Genomic DNA, 21,551 nt, shown 5'->3' with positions numbered 1-21,551 from the left:
TGCTCTGAAGGCACACTCTCCCTCTGACAGTCTTATCTTTTGTTTGATGCTGTGTGTGAGTGACTGAACAAAGCCAGAAGCTGCTCCATATTCATGACTCAAGTCACAGGAGAGAGGACCAGACACACACACACCCCTCAGGCATTGACAGCTTGTTAATGCTACTTGGCCTTGCAGTGCAGGATTTTATGCCAGCAGCACAATGCTGACTGTGAGAATCGAACCAATAGTGCAGCTGAGAAATGAAGTGTGATTGGTTAAAGTTTCCTAGCAACAGAGAGGAAGACTGTATCCCCAGTAACAACAGCATTAAAACTTCACATTCTGCCTTGTGTGTGTGTGTGTGTGTGTGTCTGGATCTCAACAGTCAGTAGGCAGGCGCTGCAAACACCAATCCAAAGTCTCTCACCTCATTTTTAATGATTAGTTTATACCTGAATCATCATGGCTTGTTCCCATTATTTTCCTGGATAAGAATTGAAATAACAATAATAATAATAATTTAAAGTCTTTCCAAAGTGGAATTTTCCAAGAAGAGATTAGGCAAATAATAAACAGGCTTAATAGCACAAATACAGCAAAGTGCAGACACCATAATATTAATTGAAAGGATAAATGTGAGAGAGTGACCAATAATCCTTTAAGGATTATTGGTCCATTTAAAACTTATTCTGTGCTTTAATTATCATGTTCATTTTAAATGATGCTCCACAGTGAGCAGATTTCACTGTGACAGTTATCTGGGATTATGTTTCTGCTGCTAAAAGCTGGCTGAATTGTTAAGACTGCATAATCATCACTCATAAATTCAAAAATAGTGTTTTTAAAAAGCGGTCCCTCTTGGTTTCATACAGAATCCTTCACTCAGATACAGTGAACTCGATCTGCAGACACTGGAGAATCTCCTTTTATCAGTCATTATACAGCCCGTCACTCTGCCATTAATATTTCACATGTGAGACACAAAAAGCTGCCAGCTGAAAGATGCTTGGCATCGCATTATGTGTGTTTGGAGCTTCGCCCGTACTGAAAGTTCAGGATTTTACTTCAGACCATTCTTGGATGAGTAGCACTGATTGGTTGATGTGGTCAGCCTTGGTTGATTTGTGCATTTTAATAACAAACAAACCAGTTGGCCACCATAACAACCGAAAACCCCTCAGATTCCTTTGGCACTCAGCACCTTCCTTCTCCAACACAACACAAACACTTGAAACGTGTTCTCTCAGAATCTCACCTCAGAATAAACAGATAGAGATGAACTCATCACATGAGAACCGATGAGAGTGCACTATTCAGTGGAAACGGTCCAAATGGAATGATCATGGCACTGGAAGAATTAACATGAGATGTTTTTTGTCCACAACATGGCACAGGGAGACTGAGAGCATACAGTTCAGGTTCACCAGTGCAGACATGATTTGAAGCTGCTGCGCGGTTGTGAAACAGACCTCAGTAAAGTCTTATTCTCCATTAGCCCTCTGAAAATTCATTTCAGACTGACATATCTCTCTCTCTCTCTCTCATATCAGAGGAGCAGGTAACGTGCTGCCTCTTGTAATCTCAGGATCATATTAAAGGCAGTGTTCTTAAAGGCAGCAGAGGTGAGGTTGTAAAGGATAGTGAGTGTGCTCTCATGGAGGGGTAGTGCAGAGCAGTAAACAAACAGACACACATACACATATTGAGCATATATAAAAGCTTCTTTCTGTGTCTGCCTGGACATTAACAAGGGCAGTGCAGAGAGAGTGAAGGGTAAATATTAGTGTGGCTGCTGCTGTGTTGTCTGGTCCTCCCTGAATGCTGTGTGTGTGTGTGTGTGTGTCTGTGTGTGTGTGTGTATAAAACAGACCGCTACACAAACAGCCTCTTTGTGGTCCCATGCGGTTAATGCTGCTTTTCCATAGTGTTGCCTTAATAAAACATTAGGGTGTGTGTTGGTTATGGAGCCACGCTTGTTGTGTAACATACAAAGGTCAGAGTGAAGCCATAAAACAGTTTGCAGAGTGCGGAGCGCAGTAAAACCTAAATGAGCTACACCAACACAGTATCAGAATAATTCTCCAGTTTGAGAAGTCAGAAAGCAGAAGTGCTCTCAGCCACTCCACAGGTTTGACAAGCCATGAAACCATCAAGAGCCTGGAGCGTTCCCACAGCTGTGAGTCACATAATGGGATGATACACAGGTTGATAACCAAGACAAACACAGAATCAAGCGCACACAGTCCGAGTCACTGGAAGGGCTCAGCCTCTAATTATTTGTTAACAAATCTGTGGAGAAAAGGAGTAACCCCAGCAGCTCTCACTGCTGCATCTCTAAAAGCAACAGCAAAAATCAATAAGTGGAAGTCTCTTTCCTCGAGAGCGCAACAAACTAAGACGACAAGATCAGATAGGATTTATCAGATTTGTGTGGTTCCTCATTTCTAAACGAATCTGACTTTGTTTCCTGAAGTAACACAGTTATATAAACTTTTTGTTGTTGTTGTTCTTACTTCACCAGGCTCTGTTCAGTGCCTCTTGGAGGAACCATCGCCTGCTGCTGCTTCAACCCAGCTTCAGTGCTCCAGGCTGGCAGGCACAGCCCAGCAGCCAATTATGGAGCTCAGGAGGAGGATTTCTATGAGCTGCCTACAATGCAAATGTACTTAATATTTCTGGATATGTCGTGGGGGAGGGGAGGCCGTGTGTGTGTGTGTGTGTGTGTGTGTGTGTGTGTGTGTGTGTGTCAGAGAGAGAGGGGAGAATATTAGGGCTGCAACTATTCCTCGAGTACCTCAAGTAACTCGGTTACAAAAAATGATCAAGGAATTTCCTTGCAGCCTCGTTTAATTAAATTTAAAGCTCACGTTTCGCACAGATTTTTTTAGTGTGACATAACATGCTTCCGTTACAGGCTATGCGTCCCCTGCAAAGCAGAAGAAGACGGAAGAAGGCTTTTGGCAACATGTGTGGACAGTGTTGCTGTTCAGAACGGCAGCGAAAATGAGCAAGCGCAGCAAATCGAAAGCAATAAGAATGCTGTAATTAGTATAAGCCGCTACTTTTTCTACACGCTCTGAACCCTGCGGCCGATACAACGGTGCGGCTAGTTTATAGGCCACCGGGGGGCACTCTCTAGCAGTAAACGCAAAAGCAAGACAGACGTGGGGAAAGATTATGCACCGGAGAAGACGCTAGTTTTGATTTTGATTTTGATCTTTCATTTTGCGCATCAAGCATGCAGCCTCATCATGGAAAACACACGAAGAAATGCATATGATGCAGATTTTAAGTTCAAGGCAATCGATCTGGCCGTCAAATCAGGCACAGTTTGAAAAAAAGCATATTAAATTAAAACTAAAACAATCTTCCGTGTACCATCTTTCTGTGTAAACACCTCATGTTACAACATGAAAACCTGTGGTTTATATTCAAGTGCGGCGTATATTTGTACAAAATGTATTTTCGTTTCAAATTTAGCTGGTGCGGCTTATATTCAGGTGTGCTCAATAGTCTGAAAATTACGGTAATAATTTTATACGATTACTCGATTAATTGATGGAATATTCGATAGAATACTAGATCACCAAAATATTCAATAGCTGCAGCCCTAGAGAATATTCATGTGGATGTATTTCCAAGTACCTGTGCAAGTTCACATTGTTAGTAAATGCCTTGAAGGGAGGGCTGTGTAGAGAGAGGTGTGTGTGTGACACTATGACAACCTTCCAGTGTAACACTGTCTAAGAACTGTGACACTGTCTGAAACTATGAGTAATCTCTAACACCAAACCTGCTCTGCCACAGCAGACCACCCTGAAGGTGGACTTGCCATCGTGGGTTGGGCCACCCTTGGTGAGTGCGCCCGCATGTACCGCTGCTGGCTGGAGCAAAGCATGCTGGTCCGACCGAGCTGACACACAAAAGAACGTCATGGAAAAGAGATGTTCATTAAAAAAGAAAAATAGATAAGAGTGCGACACATTCCTGTCTGAATGGAGACTGCAGAAATGTTGTTTACTTCCTAACTGACACAGAGAGTGCGAGTCTGTGTGTGAGTCTGTGTGCGTGTGTGTGTGTGTGTGTGTGTGTGTGTGTGTGTGTGTGGTAGAGAGAGGCAGAGATACTGTCAGTGTGACTGTCTCTCACCTCTGCCTGTTTTACAAGCAGGAGGTTTACAATAAGGTGCTGAAGGACACGAGTGTCAGTCTGCTTATTAGGCTGCAGGGGTGGAGGGTGGGGTAAAGGGAGGAGAGAGGAGTCATCCTCCACTTCATCACCCTCCCTTCAAGACACATGTCTGTCAGTCGTTCCCTCACACTGTCAGAACTGTGCCTAGCTTTCCCGATGGTCTGCTCTGAAGTACACCTCAGAGTATTTCCTCTCATCTTGGCATGTGCTCTCACAGCTAACCAGTTTGGTACACTTTAAACCTACTCTGATGTTAGCCCGTTTGGTTCTGTTCACTTAGCTGTCAATCAGACAGACAAACAACCATACTGAGACTGCATTAAAAGGAGGGTCTGGTCCTGGTTCCAAGTGGATTCTGAATATGAAATGAAAGGGCTGATTGTGAACTGTCAACACAATCCACTAAAGTTTTATAAGATATATACACATTTATTTATGCGCCATGGCTTAGTAACCATGGTAACATGTTTAAGCTTCATGTGAGTGCAGGCACTTCTAATAATCTGAGTATCTGAGTAACAAGCAGAGCTGCTGTCCCCATTACTCATTTACACAAAGCATGGGAACATTGAAAAACACACTGAAAGGTGCTTTACAGAAACATACAGAGCTGACACTCTTAAAGTCATATTATGGTATTATTATGCCATCTTGTTTGCATGCCATGTCTAGCTGTCAGTCAGCAAAATGTGATTTGATTCTGGGCTCAGATAGTCCCATAATGAAGGATGATGTTCACCAAAGCTGTCCAATGAATGAGTTACCTGTCAGGCAGCAATGTCAATCATTTTTTTACTGATCCAAACTACAGGTATAAAAGTCACCTCCATCACTCATCACCAGTGGTTCTCAAACTGGGGGGCAAAGCCATACCTGGGGGGTCAAACATAACCAGGGAAAACATGGAGTGACACTATAGACCTTTTGGCTACACCTCACATGTATATCTATTTACTACACACATTCTATTTATCATGTTAATAGAGTGTCTATATAATGTTGCCAGAAAGCAAATAGCAGTATGATGGCCATGTACACTACTTTCAATGCCACAAAGCAATCTTTTACACTCTGTATATGCAACAATTACCACTGCTAAACTTGTCAAACAAAGGTGTAAATAACAGCATTAATTGTAGCATTGTATGGCAACCACTGATGGAACTGCTACCGACTGTCATGACAGTCAAAAAGTGGCAAGGTTCTCTGATGCTAGCATGATTCAGCTTATCAAGATTCATTCAGAAAGCATAATGTCAAATACAACAGACAGTGAACAGTTTGGAGACCGAAATGTCACGAGATGTTGAGTGACACTCCTTCTTGAAGCGATTATAGGTCATGTGATTAAGTAAATATCGCCTCACAGTCCACACGCGTTCTGCTCTGTGTTGCGCTGAAAACAAAATCTGGCAGTTAAACAATCAAGAGTGGATCTGACCAAGTGACGCAACAGCAACCTGTTATTCCAGTCATGATTTGTGTGTCAGGTAACGGTAAATTAAAGGTTACTTCTCAGTCTGCTAAGACATGCTGTTGTTTTGATGTTAGCTATAGTAGCAGTAGAGTTGTCAGTGTCTCTGTTTGAGAGCTGGTGTGCTCTGAAAAATCATCTTATCATCAACACAGCAGCAAATTTAGCAACTGTCTGAAAACCCACAACAGCAGCCAATACTAGATACTTTATTTGGTGTGTGTGTGTGTGTGTGTGTGTGTGTGTGTGTGTGTGTGGTTGTTTATTTAATGGTGCTTCTGGTGCTGGATTTCTCCACCCTTAAATAAAAACATCTGCCTAACACCTTCCCTATGTTCCTGCAGCCCAGCCCATGATTTACTGCTTCCATTGAATTTCCTTGTAAACACAAAACAATCTTGCACAATTTATGAATCACTGATTACAAATTAACATTATTTATCTGCCAATCGCACGAAAAACAAGCGAGTGATGGTGCTGAATCAGTATGTTTTACTCTGCAGCGAGTGTGTTGCTCTCCAGGCAGTACAGATGCAGGAATGTCGCATCGCCCTGACCCCCGTGCTCTTTCTTCACTCCCTCACCATAAATAGTGCAGCATCTCTCTAAGAGTTAAATGCTCACACAGGGAACATTTCCCTCTTAGCTCCGGCCTCACCACCTGCTGGGAATATACAGTAAAAATCTGCACGGTGCAGCACGCTTTTAAAGGTGAAGCAGCAGGAATGGGCCTTAAATTATTTCTCTAACAGTAGACAATAGGGAATGTAAAAATGTAAAAAGGTCCTGACAATTTATCTATGTTTGAAAAGAGCACGACTTCTTCGCTGTGGGAGGCGCACAGTGGAGCAGCTTGCTTTAGCTGTGGGTGAATGTCTACAGAATAACGTCACTGTGCACTGCTGCTTGTTGCATGGTGATATTGTGCCACTTTTGGCCTACTAGTTCGCAATCAAACCCTACTTGTAAACTACTGTGCTGCACTAGTAACACTACTACGCCCTACTAGTAGGCATGTGTCATGCACTAGTAGCCTCCTGGACCCTACTAGTAGCACCAAAATGCCCACTAGTAGCAATAGTGAGGCATTTTTGACCTCACTAGTACTACTAGTACGTACAAAAATGTCCACTTGTAGTACTAGTGAGGTATATTTTACCTTACTAGTACTACTAGTAACAGCAAGAATGCCTACTAGTAGTACTAGTGAGAGCCAAAATGTCCACTAGTAGCACTAGTAAGATGTTTTTGACATTACTAGTACTACTAGTGAGGGCCAAAATGTCTACTAGTAATACTAGTATGTCTCTTTCGACATTACTAGTACTACTAGTGGACATTGTGGCTCTCACTAATACTACTAGTGGGCATTCTTATTGTTACTAGTAGTACTAGTAAGGCCCAAATTGTCTACTAGTACTACTAGTAAGAGCCACAGCAACCACTAGTTGCACTAGTTGGGTTATTTTGTTCCTTACTAGTAGTCCTAGAAAGGGCAAAAGTGTCCACTAGTAGTACTAGTAAGGTGTTTTTGGCCTACTAGTAGTACTAGTAAGGGTCTAAATGTTCACTAGTAGAACTGGTGGAATAAAATGCTAATTGGGAGGTGGGGACAGCACATGCATTGAGGTTTCCTATTGGCTCTGTTTTGACGGCTTCATTGCCTCGTTAGAGATGCGGTCGCCGCATATTATGCAGTGCGGGCTTGTTATGTGGGTATCACGTACCGGCATTTTCAAAATAAACCATCGTCCAGACTCGTGCGGCCCGATAACAATTGCTCCACGGCCGGGTACTGGTCCGCGGCCTTGGGGACAAAAAGTATTAAAATAATAATTCTGGGCATATTAGCCACTAAATATCTATCTATCTGTCTATCTATCTCTAGATTAGCTTAGAATATTTTAATTCCTACAAATGGAGATAAAATTGATATTGATTTGTAAGTAGTATAATATGTAATAAACATGAATAAACAAAAAATACAAAAGAAAAATAAACAAATGACCTAATTAATAACCATTTTAATATTAAAAATGATTTTAGGTCATTTTCATTTTATAATAATACAAAATAAGTTGACACATCTTCCAAAATGACTGCTGTTAAACACTCTGGTATTCAGAGCTGCCCCTTTAAGGCCTCAAGCACACAGTTTGAACATTCACCAATCAAAATCCATGTCCCACCTTCTTCATTTGCATGCAGTCCACTAGTACTACTAGTGGACTGCATCTTGCAACTTACATGTACACAAGTAATGGGAAGGATGTCCACTAGTAACACTAGTGAGACTATTACGATGTTACTAGTACTATTAATATGTACCAAACTGTCCACTAGTAGTACTAGTACAGCATTTGTGACCTTACTAGTACTACTAGTGTCGGCCAGAATGTCTACTAGTACTACTAGTAAGGTGCAAAAGTCCCACTAGTGCTACTAGTGAGATATCACGATCTTACTAGTACCACTAGTAGAGGGCAAAGTGTCTACTAGTAGTACTAGTAATGGCCAAAATGTCTACTAGTAGCACTAGTAAGGGCCAAGATGCGTACTAGTAGCACTAGTAAGTGGCAAAATATCCACTAGTAGCACTAGTGGGACTTTTGCACCTTACTAGTAGTACTAGTGACATCAAAAATGCTCACTAGTGTTACTAGTGACATATATTTTTTTTCTTACTAGTATAACTAGTAGAACAAAGTTTGTCTTACTAGTGAGCCTCCGGACCTAACATGTAAGGAGTTTGGTTGTACTAGTATGACACAATACACTACTAGTGCGCAACTAGCGCGCTACTAGTGCGCAATTGCACACTACTGGTGTGCAACTTCATTCAACTAGTAAGACATTTCTGTAACATGTAAGACATTTCTGCACACTAGTAGGACAACTTTGGCGTACTAGTAGGACAACTACATCTTACTAGTGAAGCAAAACTGTGCACTAGTTGACTCGGCACACTACTAGTACTACTAGTGAGGCGGTAGATGTTAACTAGTGAGATTTTATTGTGTCACTAGTAGTACTAGTAGCGCACAGTTGCCAACTATGCACAGTTTGCTTCACTAGTAAGATGTAGTTGTCCTACTAGTACGCCAAAGTTGTCCTACTAGTGTGCAGAAATGTCTTACATGTTACAGAAATGTCTTACTAGTTGAATGAAGTTGCGCACCAGTAGTGTGCAATTGCGCACTAGTAGCGGCTAGTTGCGCACTAGTAGTGTATGTGTCATACAGTGCAGCCAAACCCTTACATGTTGGGTTCGGAGGCTCACTAGTAAGAAAAAAATATCTGTCACTATGAGCATTTTTGATGTTACTAGTACTACTAGTGGGCATTCTCACTGTTACATAGTACTAAAAGGTAAAATATACGTTACTAGTACTACTAGTGGGCATTTTGTACTTACTAGTAGTACTAGTGGGCATTTTGGTGCTACTAGTAGGGTCCGGAGGCTACTAGTGCATGACACATGCCTACTAGTAGGGCGTAGTAGTGTTACTAGTGCAGCACAGTAGTTTACAAGTAGGGTTTGATTGCGAACTAGTAGGCCAAAAGTGGCACTAGTAGTGTAAAAAACGTTACTAGTAAGACACAGTCGTTCTACTAGTGTGCTCTAGTAGTTCTACTAGTGCGAAATATCGTCTACAGTGAGGACAAAAAGCTTACTAGTACATGGACTTAAGTCCGATATCAAGGATACTGAATAAATGCTCAAACGGCTTTCCATACATTTGTAATGTCAACATGTCAACATCAACAACAACAAAAAGGCTGCAATATCTTGCAGAGACAGTGAGCTCATTTCCATCCTGCACAGCGGCAGTCACAAATATTCAAACTGTCTCCAAACTGTCGTTTATAAGCTCATTGTGTCATCAGCGTGTAGGCCAGATTTTGTACTCTTGAGACTGGCCCAGATATTCACTGACAACTGTTTTGACGGTCCAAGAAAAGTGAGATATGATACCTTAAAGACGCAGTATTTATACTGTAGAGCAGGCATGTCCAAAGTACAGCCAAGAATACATTGTATATTGTATTCCATACAATGTATTCTTTGTTACCAACTCCAGATGTGAAAGAAAGGAAGAACTGGTTTTAGATTTGTTCACACCTGATTGGCTTAGATTGGTTACATGACATTTTAAAAATGATAAATGTGACAATAAAAAAAACAATATTTTATTTATTTTATTATTTATTTATTTATTTGTTTATTGTTCTTTTTTTTTCTTTTTTTTTAAATGTTAGTATTGGCCCCTGGACATCTTCACATTATCAAATCTGGCCCTCTTTAAAAGAAGTTTGGTTGCCACTGGTAGAGAATGTAAGATTATAGCATGAAGCAGCATGGCCTCATGGGAGTTGCTGTCTTTATTATTAAACTACAATTGTAGATGAAAATCTATCAGAGGTGACTCAGGCACAAATCATATTCACAGGGATCATCAAGTTTTAGTGTTTAGTCATGCTCACTCCTCACTCTCTGACATATTCCACATATGCCACGTTTACCAGGAAGTTATAGCAACTAGATCAAGAACTAATATCTAGGATATTACAAGACAACAACAACATGTATGACACAGGGGTTGTGTTTATAGACCAATGCCACTTACTCTGATCAGCTATTTGCCAATTTAAATTGAAATAATTTGATCCTTTTATAGCATATTTTATATAAAGTTTTTAAGAAAGAGAAAATATGCTAATACTTAGAAATAGGCGAGGAAGTGAAAAGTAGTGAGATATTGAAGAAGCATTGTTTTAGCATCAATACTGAGATTCATGCATCATACTGGCATCTGCATTGAAAAACTTTCACACGATATCCAATACCAGTCACAACTAGGAATAAATGGAAGAAGAAAAGTAATGAGTTGGCTGTAAATGATACTTCAAGGGGGATGTACACATTTGTGTGTGTGTGTGTGTGTGTATGTGTGTGTACATTTGGCGGACGGTAAAGAAATCCACAGTCAAGTCTCACACCTCCACTCTAACAGTCTCATTCATCATGGTGCTCCAGACAGCACAAGGGTCACCAACCCTTCACACACACACACACACACACACACACACACACACACACACACACACACACACATACACATACACATACACATACACATACACATACACATACACATACACACACACACACACACACCTCATTATACGGAAAGGCAGGGGATAACAGCACCCACCGCCTCGGCTCTGAATTCACCCAAAGCATCATTCACATTTAAACGGGGTCTGAGTGACCCGACCTTGGAAGGCAGGCAGCAGGCAGCACCATGCTTTCATCCAGTTGGGAGGCAGGAACACAGGTAGGTAAACAACACACAGACACACACAGACACACACAGACACACACACATACACATACACATACACATACACATACACATACACATACACACACACACGGAACAGCCAGGACTTTCAGCAACAGCTCTTTTACTGCTGTCATCCCAAATATCCCAAATAAAAGGAATCTGACCTGATCCACTGTGGTCCACCGATGAGAAGATAGAGGTTAGCCCCTGGACACAGCTAAACACGAGGAGGGGGGTTGCCAGGTTTGGGCAAAGATGACAGGAGGGGGTGGCACTCGATGGTGAGAGGTGACTTTTTAAATAGAAAGAAGACAGAGAAAACATTTTCCTCATCAGTGTCACAAGTACAGATCCCACTTAAACAGCAAAAACATGGACGAGTGGTCCAAGTAGTCCTAGACGCAGCAGTCTGAGACATACTCAAGTGCAAGTTTAAACAGCAGATTATGAGTACATTATACCCAGAGCCATGCAGAGAGAGAGTTAAGTCTCCCTCTAAACAGCGCTGGTTATACCTAAAGATCTGAGTGATTTGAGTTCTAATGTTTTGCTATCCGTACTTTTATCACTAGTAATGATACAGGAGAAAAGATTTTATTCATTCACTGCTACATCTGGATGACAAACTTTAGATTTCATTAGCAGGACTTTTCTTTTTAATACATCCAATGAATGTACATTTTGCTTTTCATGTGTGCAGTGTCTCTTTGGCCTACATTCAGTCAATTAAACCACATTTAACAAAGGAGCAGAAATAGAGATTGTTTTTAATAAATAGTAGGTAAGGTTCATCTTCTTGGAACACTGAAAGAAGGGGCATACAACTGAGAAAGTTAATAGCTGCACGCTAAGAGTGGAAAAGTGAGTCTCTAGCTCAGTTTCTCATGGTTTTAACACAGAGTGAACATCAGAACCTTCATGAAGAGATTCACTGCAGCACTGTGTTAGATTAAATTTCAGCTTCAGTGATAATCACCAAATAATAGCATGATAGCATGCTAAGCTAAGCTAAGATGGTGAACATAAGACTTAAACAGCAGCATTAGCATTGTGCTCGTCATAAGTATGAAACCATTCCAGTATTTTTAACTAGACCCTCAAAGACAAAGTGATATCAGTTTTCTGGGTTTAGGGTTTTCCCCGTGTGTTGTAGTGTTCCTTTAAAGTCTGTGTAAAGCCACTAGTAAGTGGCAAAATATCCACTAGTAGCACTAGTGGGACTTTTGCACCTTACTAGTAGTACTAGTGACATCAAAAATGCTCACTAGTGTTACTAGTGACATATATTTTTTTTCTTACTAGTATAACTAGTAGAACAAAGTTTGTCTTACTAGTGAGCCTCCGGACCTAACATGTAAGGAGTTTGGTTGCACTAGTATGACACAATACACTACTAGTAAAGTAAAGTAAAAATAAATATGTTTTTGAGTTCATCAGACCAAAGAAGAAAGTGTCATTAACCATCCAACCAAATCTGAATGATCAGGTCAAATCCAGGTTTAAACAAGAACAATAACTAGCATATGGAGAAGCACAGATGCTAACACACTGAAGGCTTTTATATTGTTGTGGGTTAGGGAGGCAGGGGGCATTATGCTCAGGGTGGCCTCACCGTGTCATCGAGCCACCCTTTAGGACAGCCCACAAAATCCTGGACTGAAAACTGGTGAAAAATCTCTAACTCCACATTTCAGTAATATATCATTCAAAGTTTTTTCACATGTTTTCAGCAACTACTTTCAAACATATTTAATGTATTTTGAAAGAAATCTTAGAATTGCCTTTACACTGGCTTTAACACCTCAATGTACTAAAGTGATTCATCAGTCCAACATTCAGCACCACGTCCAGATGCCCCTTTGACACCAGTGTAGGCAGCTCTGCGGACTGAGCTCTGGTTCAACATTGTTGGTAATGGGATCAATGAGATTACACATCGTCAGGTACACAGCTGCCTGGACACTGATAAGCTGGGTGAGGGGTGAGGTGTGTGCGTGTGTGTGTGTGTGTGTGTGTGTGTGTGTGTGTACGTGTATGTGTACCTCCAACACAAGCACACACACACCTCCCACTCAGTGTCATGACATGCTCCCCCCTCTCCCCTTAGCCCCAGGAGGTAAAACCCACAGCTCTCTCTCCACTGACAGGAAAATCCATGATGTGCTCGTCTCACAGAGGTAAACCTGGAGAGGCCGCTGGTGCGCCTCACCCCCTCCATCGCCACGTAAAAACGGTCCCAGCCAATTCCCAGTGTGACCGGTCCAAACCAAGCCAAAGTAAAGAGGATGCAAGAGGGTGCGCCTTTCTGTACGAGGGTGGTTGGAGTGTGCATGTGGAGGGGGTGATTAGGAGCTGGGACAGGTCATGGGTTTGATTTATGACTTATCCCAACCGTCGTGCTGCAACCAAAACGCACCAGTGGTCCCATCCACATCCTCCTCCCCCGGTGCTCCGGGGAGGCTGGGAGAAAACAGGAGTGTGTGCGTGTATTTTAGTGTGTTGGGGGTTGGTTGGTACTGTGTGCACCTCTCATCCTTCTGTTCCAATACAAGGGTTCGTCAGCTTAAAAAAAAAACACAATAGGCACCCTCCCAGCCCCCATCAGCCTCCTGCTGACAGCAACTACTAGTTTGTTTGTGTGTTTTTGTGTGTGCGTGTGTGTGTGTCTGCATGGACAACATTCTGATCACTAATCAGAACATTCAAAAAGATGCCCACATATAGTACAAACCTTATTTAGTGACCAAACTGCTGAGTGAGTGTCACAGATTTGAGCGTGAGCATAATCAATGACTTTTTGTGGAATGTGTGGATTTAAGGACTCAAGGCTTTGTGTGCTTTCCATCCAAACACACTCTCAGGGTTGATCTGTGGGAGAGTTTCACATCCTGCCAGGCTTCTAATATCCTGAGTCTAACATTATGACGTGAGTTTCATCAATTGTTTTGTTTTGTTTTTTGAGCGATATGACTTAAACAGACAGATATCATTATATATTAAATATATTCAATTCTTAATTTTGTTTCATGCTCAATTTAGGAATTCATTTGTTTCTATAGAGCACAGAAACCTAAACACAACATCAGTATGACTTGTAGTGTCACAGATGAGCTCCTTAACAGACCAACAAAGAGGAATGACTGACACATGTGCGCACACACACCTCAGCTTGTGTGTGTGTGTGTACATCTACTCTTCCAGGTTGCACAGGGGTAGTCACTAGGCAGACGTGTGTGTGTGTCTTTCTGGCCTACAAATACACAAACAGACAACAATAGCACTCCAGCCACACCCTGACTCTGCCATAGACTATCAACAAACATCTCTGTTTGCTCTCGTCTACAGTGGCAGGAGGAATATGTCTGCTCTCTTAAAGTTACAGTTTATGACACACAGTCTATAACTGACGTTGACAGTCATTCTTACTCATGTTCACTCATTTTGATTATTTCTATACTGCACTTTTACTGTTGTTTCCACTAGAAGTTACACTTCTATGGATTTCCCAGCAGCCTCTGGAGCAGCACCGGCACTATAGCACATTAGCTGTAAAGCTGTAGTCTTATCAGCTCAGGATCACAGAGGAAAACAGAGTCTGGAGAAGACTTTCTCATTGGTTAACTTTCCTAACAGGAACATACATCTTCTAAAACAAGCCTATTTATGTAGTTTTGACATCATTTGTAATCTGTTAGAATAACATTCTGCTGACAGGTCTCAGTACTGACATTTGGGGACAATGCTTTCTTTACTACTCAACAGATTTGAAACTAACCCCTGCTTTAGGTTGTCCTAACCCTTATATGGACGTGAAAATGAAGTACCACAGATATCTGTAATACCCCAAATTATTACAAATGATTGCACTGTATCACAATGAGTCTGTACTGTAACTATAAAGAAGTGCTGTGTGTCAAAGTTGATCCAGGACATTGAACTCTTCATTTTTTTTCTCCATATAAGGATTTACACAGGCTGCTTCACTATGGGCATGTTTAATGCCTCTCTATAGTCCATGATGGTCTGTGTGTACCATGTGATCTGTGCTCACAGGGTGTCCACTTGGACCCAACCTGATTTAGACTGAATATGATTTGGAAGTCTGCCTCTGGTCCCAGGTCAGTTTTTGGTTACTAGGACATGAGTGGACCAGTGTAGAGCTCAACATCAGCTGCATTACATCTCTGCTGTATCTCAAGTGTCATCATAACCATAACTGTGAGAGAATGTTTTAATCTCAGTGTCCCAAATCTGCAGGGCCCAATTAAAAAGGACTGGCTTTCTTCACACAGTCGCACTCATTGTGTTGATGTGGTTCAGACTAACACCACAAAGAAAAAACATGTTTATTTCTTCTTTGTCTCAAACCCTCAAGAGGCAGAAAATATTTGGATTGCCTGTTTAAAGCTCCACAACAACTCCTGTACTTCATCCTACCCTCTCTTTGTCTATGTGTGTGTGTGTGTGTGTGTGTGTGTGTGTTGTGTGTGCCACAGTGGTTATGGGAGTCATATTGAGGGATTGACAGTCTATTTCCACAGTCTCTCCCACACACTGTTATCAGCACAGTGGCCTGACAGCAGCCTAAATACTAGTCATTACTCTGTCCTCCCTGCTGGCCGGCTCAGATAGACGCAGCCTCACAGCAGCAGCAGCAGCTCCATGTGTCACCATGACTGATGCTGCACAAATGGTGACACTAGTAAAGAACTCCACATTTAATTACACAGTAAATTCACGGAGAGCTTAAACTCCAATCCATTTTTACAATACTTTGTTTACACTGAGGCTATATCCAGCAGTTGACAGCTATAGTAGAGCTGCGGCTTCAGTGTCAGTTTGGAGTTTGGGACTCCTTTATGAGACTCCTCATGCTGTGTTTGGGTGTTTTTGCACAGCTAGTAAACAGCACATGAGTACACAAAGTGGATCTGGTTTCACAGGCTGCTGGTCGCCACTCCTTTGGATGTGCGGCCTTTGAAGGAGTCAGGTAACAGATGCACAAGCTGGCACTAAACTAGAGACCAGTAATTACACACTCTAAAACACACACACACACACAGACACACACAAACACACACAAACATCTAATCAACTTGTTAGTACAAACGCACAGTCACACTACAGTGCTGCTCCAATTCCCAAATGTCTTCATTAGTTCTTCTTCACAGCAGTGACACACAGCAGAGTTCACACAGCTCTACAGCTGCAATCAAAGACAGAGCTGTTCAGCAACCAATCAGATTCCTTCAGGCCATGTGCACACAGCCCAATTGGCCGTCCCGTTCTCTTGTGAGTTTCAAGACTCTGCACGCTGACAAGGTCATTACAGAGACTCAGCACCTCCCCCCTGCTGTGAGAGGGTCCACGCACACTCTTGTTTAATTGCCCCTTCATGCCCCCAATCTTGTCTGGGACCCATGTGTTATGAAACTGGTTTGATAGTTTCATTGGAAGTCTTGTTCTGTGAGTGGTTCAAAATGTTTCTCTAGCCAACATGGATGCAGAAGATATTGTCAGTTAATGTGACATGATGAAGTCTGGTAGACTCTGATCATAAGAATTCTGTCGACCAATTTCAACTTTTGCAGGAATGCAAAGTGAGGTCAGCGGGTAAGGCACTGTGTTCAACAGTCTTCTTGTTTTGATGCATTTATGTTGACTGTTGTTGACCGTTTCATCCGTCTCTCTCACTAAACAACTGTACATGACCACACATTTTTAAAAATGGATTAGATGAACCATCTGTCTATCAACGTTTATCATGGTCAAACTTCAACCAATCAGATCCACAAACCATAAAACATAGTCAAACTCTTACAGAGAAAGAGTGAATACATTGTTTCCATCAAGAAGAGCAGCTAATATAGAAATACTCTTGTGTCTAGCATTGTCTAGCATTAAAGCACGGCTGTAGCTCATCCTGTAGCTGACAGTAGTTCCTCTTAAGATGCTGATTGGTCCTGAACACTGTGGTTCGGAACACAGAGCTTCAAGTCTGACATGACGGATTTTCTCATGAAGTCCCAGTCCAGTTTCCTCGCAGGGTTAGGAGGTTACAGCCCTGGTTGGTCCTTCTTGAGCACTGCAGTTTGCCGTGGCTCCCTCTGATGTGACACGTCATCACAGAGCAGCCTGGGCCCATGGAAAAACTCAGAAACAGTGTTTCTATAAATACATGTTTTCCTCTATTGATTTCCCACAATTCATTTCAGCAGCAGAGGGTCCTACTGGCACTTTGTAGAGACCTGGTCATTTTGGCCAGCCTGCAGCTTTTCCATGCTTTGTTTTCTCCACTCAGAGCTTAATTGGTCGGCCGTTTAAAGCCAAGAGAAACAGTGAGGACAGCCCCCCCCCCCCCAGAGACTAGCGACAATGTGTGTGTGTAAATGTGTAGCCAGTGAGGTGGGGGGGTGTAAAATGGGTTGTGCATTGTCCTTTCATCCCCATGGTGTGTGTGTGTGTGTGTGTGTGTGTGTGTGTGTGTGTGTGTGTGTGCGCGTGTGTGTGCGTGTGCGTGTGCGTGTGCGTGTGTGTGTGTGTGTGTGTCTGTCAATGGGTCAGGCCCATTCCCTCTGGAGCGTTCCTTATTGATCAGCCTCATGTGTGTTCAACTGTACCTCTGGGTATCATCTGGCCTCCATCTCTAATCTGTCCATTGTCTCTTTCAATATATTATTTCTCATATATATGTCTTCACTTCAGCCTCCAGCCTCCGTTCCATCCATTTCCCCATCACCCTGTTCTGTATTGCCTCTCTTTGTCTCTCTCAGCATCTAATTTACCTTTCTGTCTCTCTGCGTCTTTGCTCTTACTCAGTCTGTCTATTAATTTAGTCTGTCTGGGATGGATGGAGGGGGGAGGGAGAACAGAGACAGAGGACGGCTGGTTAAATGAGAGAGGTGAGGGTATGGGACAAGGTGGAGGATGGGAATAATTGAGAAGCAGAGAAAAATAAGAGACTGTGGCTAAGACATGTCTAGAAAGACATGAACCTATCTTAACTAGAAAGAGACTTTGAAAAAGAAGACCCTTAAATGTCTTATATAATATGGACATTTTTAAAAATCATCTAACAGATGGGAGAGATGAGCAACGAACAAGCAGATAATCAAAACCAGACAACAAATCAACCGCAGAGCAAATGGCTGAGACCTCCTCTCATTTTAATACATTTGAATAGTAAAAAGCAGAGAGCGATGCAGGCCACGGTCCAGATCAAAGGCCTGAAACATTTCAAGCAGAAATGTTTTCTTGTTTTTCTTGTCTTCTTTTTTTCTCTCAGGGGTTTGGACAAATTTGCATACATAAATTTGGGTAATGGATCAGAAAGATTAAAGTAAAAGTTCACTGTAGAGATCTTTAACACAGCTATGAGAGTTTATCCACACCAAACCTCCACCTTTCACCATGTTCCTTTTAAAGCCAAGCCACAATATGGAAAAGAAACCTGGGGATGACCCACTTTTTTTTCACCTTTTCACAGCCTCCCCCACTTTTCACAGCACAGGACTCCACGATCAAAAGCAGTATGCATCCTGGTAAAAGCACTCAACCCTGCTCAGGTCTAATATATTTAAGGCCTGGAGCATCTTTAGGTAGGGCATTAGAATTAGATAGGGAAGTAAATGGAGAAAGAGCTTGAGGCAGCTGAAAAGCCAGAGTCAGTGAGTGAATGTCATGGAAATGGTCAAGCAGTGATTGAGATTCTGCACCCTGCTCCACTCGTCCGGGAAGCTCAAAGATGAATGTAGGTGACTTTAAATAAAAAATAAAAAAAAAGAGAGAGAGAGGACACAATCAGTGAAATGAGTCAGAGGCCCCTACTCCCCATCCCTCTGTCTCATTCGTGGAAGTCATGTGAAGTTCAGGCGTGGTTCATGAGGATCCTGAGACCAAAATGCAATCCAAAAAAAAGCAGACAAAAGGACAACTAAACGACATGATTTGATTATACTGTTCTGCTTGCGGCGAGTACTCCAGCTGCCTCGCTCTAGGAAAGTCACCTTGTCTCGCCTAAGGTGTGGTCATAAGCAGGGTTGATTGCGCCTGGCATTACATCACTTGTTTAACGCTTTCATGCACTGTCAAACAGACAGAATAGGTTCAAAGAATAAAAAATATTCAGTAGTTAGGAGGCTTACGTCTGTAAGGAAATAAAAGAGAACACTCAAAGGACTTCAGGCAAGGATCAACAGTGTTCTTACAAAAAGGCAACATCTCTGTCACTGGGAACATTTAGTCCCAGGGAACAAATGGCCTGCTAGTGATTTACTGTCCTCCGGGGAATGGATTTATGATTAGCAGCCTCTTTCTGAGATGACCACATCCTTCTGCCGTACACACACCACCACCAAGTGATAATGGATGCACTTCTGACAGGCTTAAACTCACTAAAGCACCAATAGCAAACGTTGTTACATCCCACATGGTCACCTCTGGAGGGAAATTATGGCATTTGTTGTTTTTGCTTTGGCCTCCTCAAGAGGTTAAAACAGATTGTTCATTTATTAACCCTCCCATGCTTTCCATTTGTGCCGCGATGTGTTTGACCACATGGATCTCACAGTAACATGTTGTCTGTAAAGCCTTCTCTTCTGGTCTGTGTCAGCAGCACCACTTTGCCATGTGGCTGCAGAGCAGTTTGCATTAGCTGCACCACACCCTGTCATGTCCACAGCTGAAAACGTACATGTTTCCACTGAAAAGCAGCATTCACTAAAGCCACATTTTGTAACTTTTCTACCTTCAAAGAACAGCTTCACTATCATATTGATGCTACACTGACTTGTAAACAGGTGAATGGTGTCTCTGTTATTCATTCACTATGTAACTTTACTGAAGTCACACACCACCAACTATTTCACTGATTTGGTGGAACTGGCTCATATTTTATGGAGAAAAATTTTCCTGGTCTCGATTTTTGATCATAAGTAATGTAATCAACAAATACATGTGCACTGTCCATATTTACCACAGTGATGTATTATAACTACAACTGGAGGACCGTAATTAAAACAGATTACCACATTTTACATGATTTCTCTCACAAGACTGGGCTTAAATGGACATACATACATATTAATGGGCGTTACATGATATTTTAAGCTTATTATAAAAAGGTTCTGAATGCAGAATTTTACTGTTAATAATTTGATCATGGGCCCGGAGAACACCGTCAACCTCTGCTGCATTTTCTGATCCTCCCAAACAAACTGAGTAAAGCTTGATTAGCCCGACAACAGCAGTTAGTTTATAGAGTGATAAAAAAAAAACCTCTTCCACCATGTGTATTCACTTCAGTAAAGAGAAAGACAGCCTCTCCCACAAACACCTTCTTTAGCAGGAAAAACTGACTTTCTGGGAAAGGTGCTCTGAACTATGAGCCACTGTTGCACTGGTATGAGACTGAGGGTACCGTCATCACTGTCGTCATTAGCAAGTCTCACCTAGCTCACATTGACGGTACACTGACATTTGCTGGCAGCACCATTTAACGGGAGTCTGAGAAGACATTTAAACTTTGCCGTGCTCTGCTTCATTTGCGGCAGCAGACACACCTCATGCAGCAGGCGGTGGCCGTGTCATGCTGGTCTGATTTCTCGACCCTGCCTTCTCTAGAGTCTGTGGAGAGAACAGTGTAGAACTGTTTCACCCACGCAAAAGAAATGGCAAAAAAGTACCTCCTTAAACCAACACAAAACCCAACAAACACATCACCATGTACTGTACCTAACAGAATAAACAGGAAGTTATGAGCTTAACTGCAAGCAGTGTTTCAGAGGCTGGGCTCAGCAGTCATACTTCATCCTCTGATGAAGCCTGTGACTTCAGATAATCTGTGCACACAGTGGGGGTTCATTTAAGCAGGTTTATTTGGTATCACTCCAGATTCTTTTCAAACCCCCTGATGTTAGTTAAAATGTCTGATACGCTTAAAAGCATCTGCAGCTACCATGTGTAACTCTGTGCAGGGCAGGCCTGCTGCAGCGCTTTCAGAACACTGATGTGTTGTAACACATGTTCATGATGCAGGCTGAAGAGCCTTTTGTTCTTCAGTCATAGCACATCACACATAAACCAGATCTATTTGGCAGCAGCTGTTAAATCATGTGTCTTTGTTGCAATCAGAACATGTATGGGAATGTTGTGTCACACGAGACACGACTGGTGGTGGATGACCTTGGAATAGTGAATTGCTGAGTACAGTGGATTACTAGAGAGCGCCAATGCAGATGTCATCGTGCAAAACCCTGTGGCCTTATAGTCTGGAGCTGGACTTATGTTGGACCAAGGAGTTACAGAGATTCCCGTCATAGATACCTACAGTGTCATTTTTGATTCATGCTACAATGGATGCATCATACACGATCAGGCCATAGCTCACCTTAATTATATTCTCAACATGTCCCAACTGCAGACTTTACAGGATCAGGATGTAACAACAAGACAGCCAGATTAAAGTTAACCCAGCAGCTCCCTGGGCCAATCAAGAAAGTGCTAAAGAAGAATGAAACATTTTTGATGATGATGATGATGATGATGATGATGATGAT

General features: G+C 42.1%; 1 protein-coding gene across 1 annotated transcript in view; it reads right to left on the bottom strand.

Moving 5' to 3' along the window:
• plxnb1b (plexin b1b) overlaps positions 1–21,551 on the bottom strand; it is a 97,223-nt gene that overhangs the window by 48,341 nt on the left and 27,331 nt on the right. Inside the window, exon 3 of the mRNA XM_010745052.3 lies at positions 11,160–11,287. The gene's annotated coding sequence lies outside the window, so the exon portion shown is untranslated. The remainder of the gene's footprint in view (positions 1–11,159; positions 11,288–21,551) is intronic.

The sequence above is a fragment of the Larimichthys crocea genome, unplaced genomic scaffold, assembly GCF_000972845.2.
Source record: "Larimichthys crocea isolate SSNF unplaced genomic scaffold, L_crocea_2.0 scaffold269, whole genome shotgun sequence".
In the NCBI taxonomy this organism is placed as follows: Eukaryota; Metazoa; Chordata; class Actinopteri; family Sciaenidae; genus Larimichthys; species Larimichthys crocea.
This window is presented reverse-complemented; position numbering and strand designations above follow the sequence as displayed.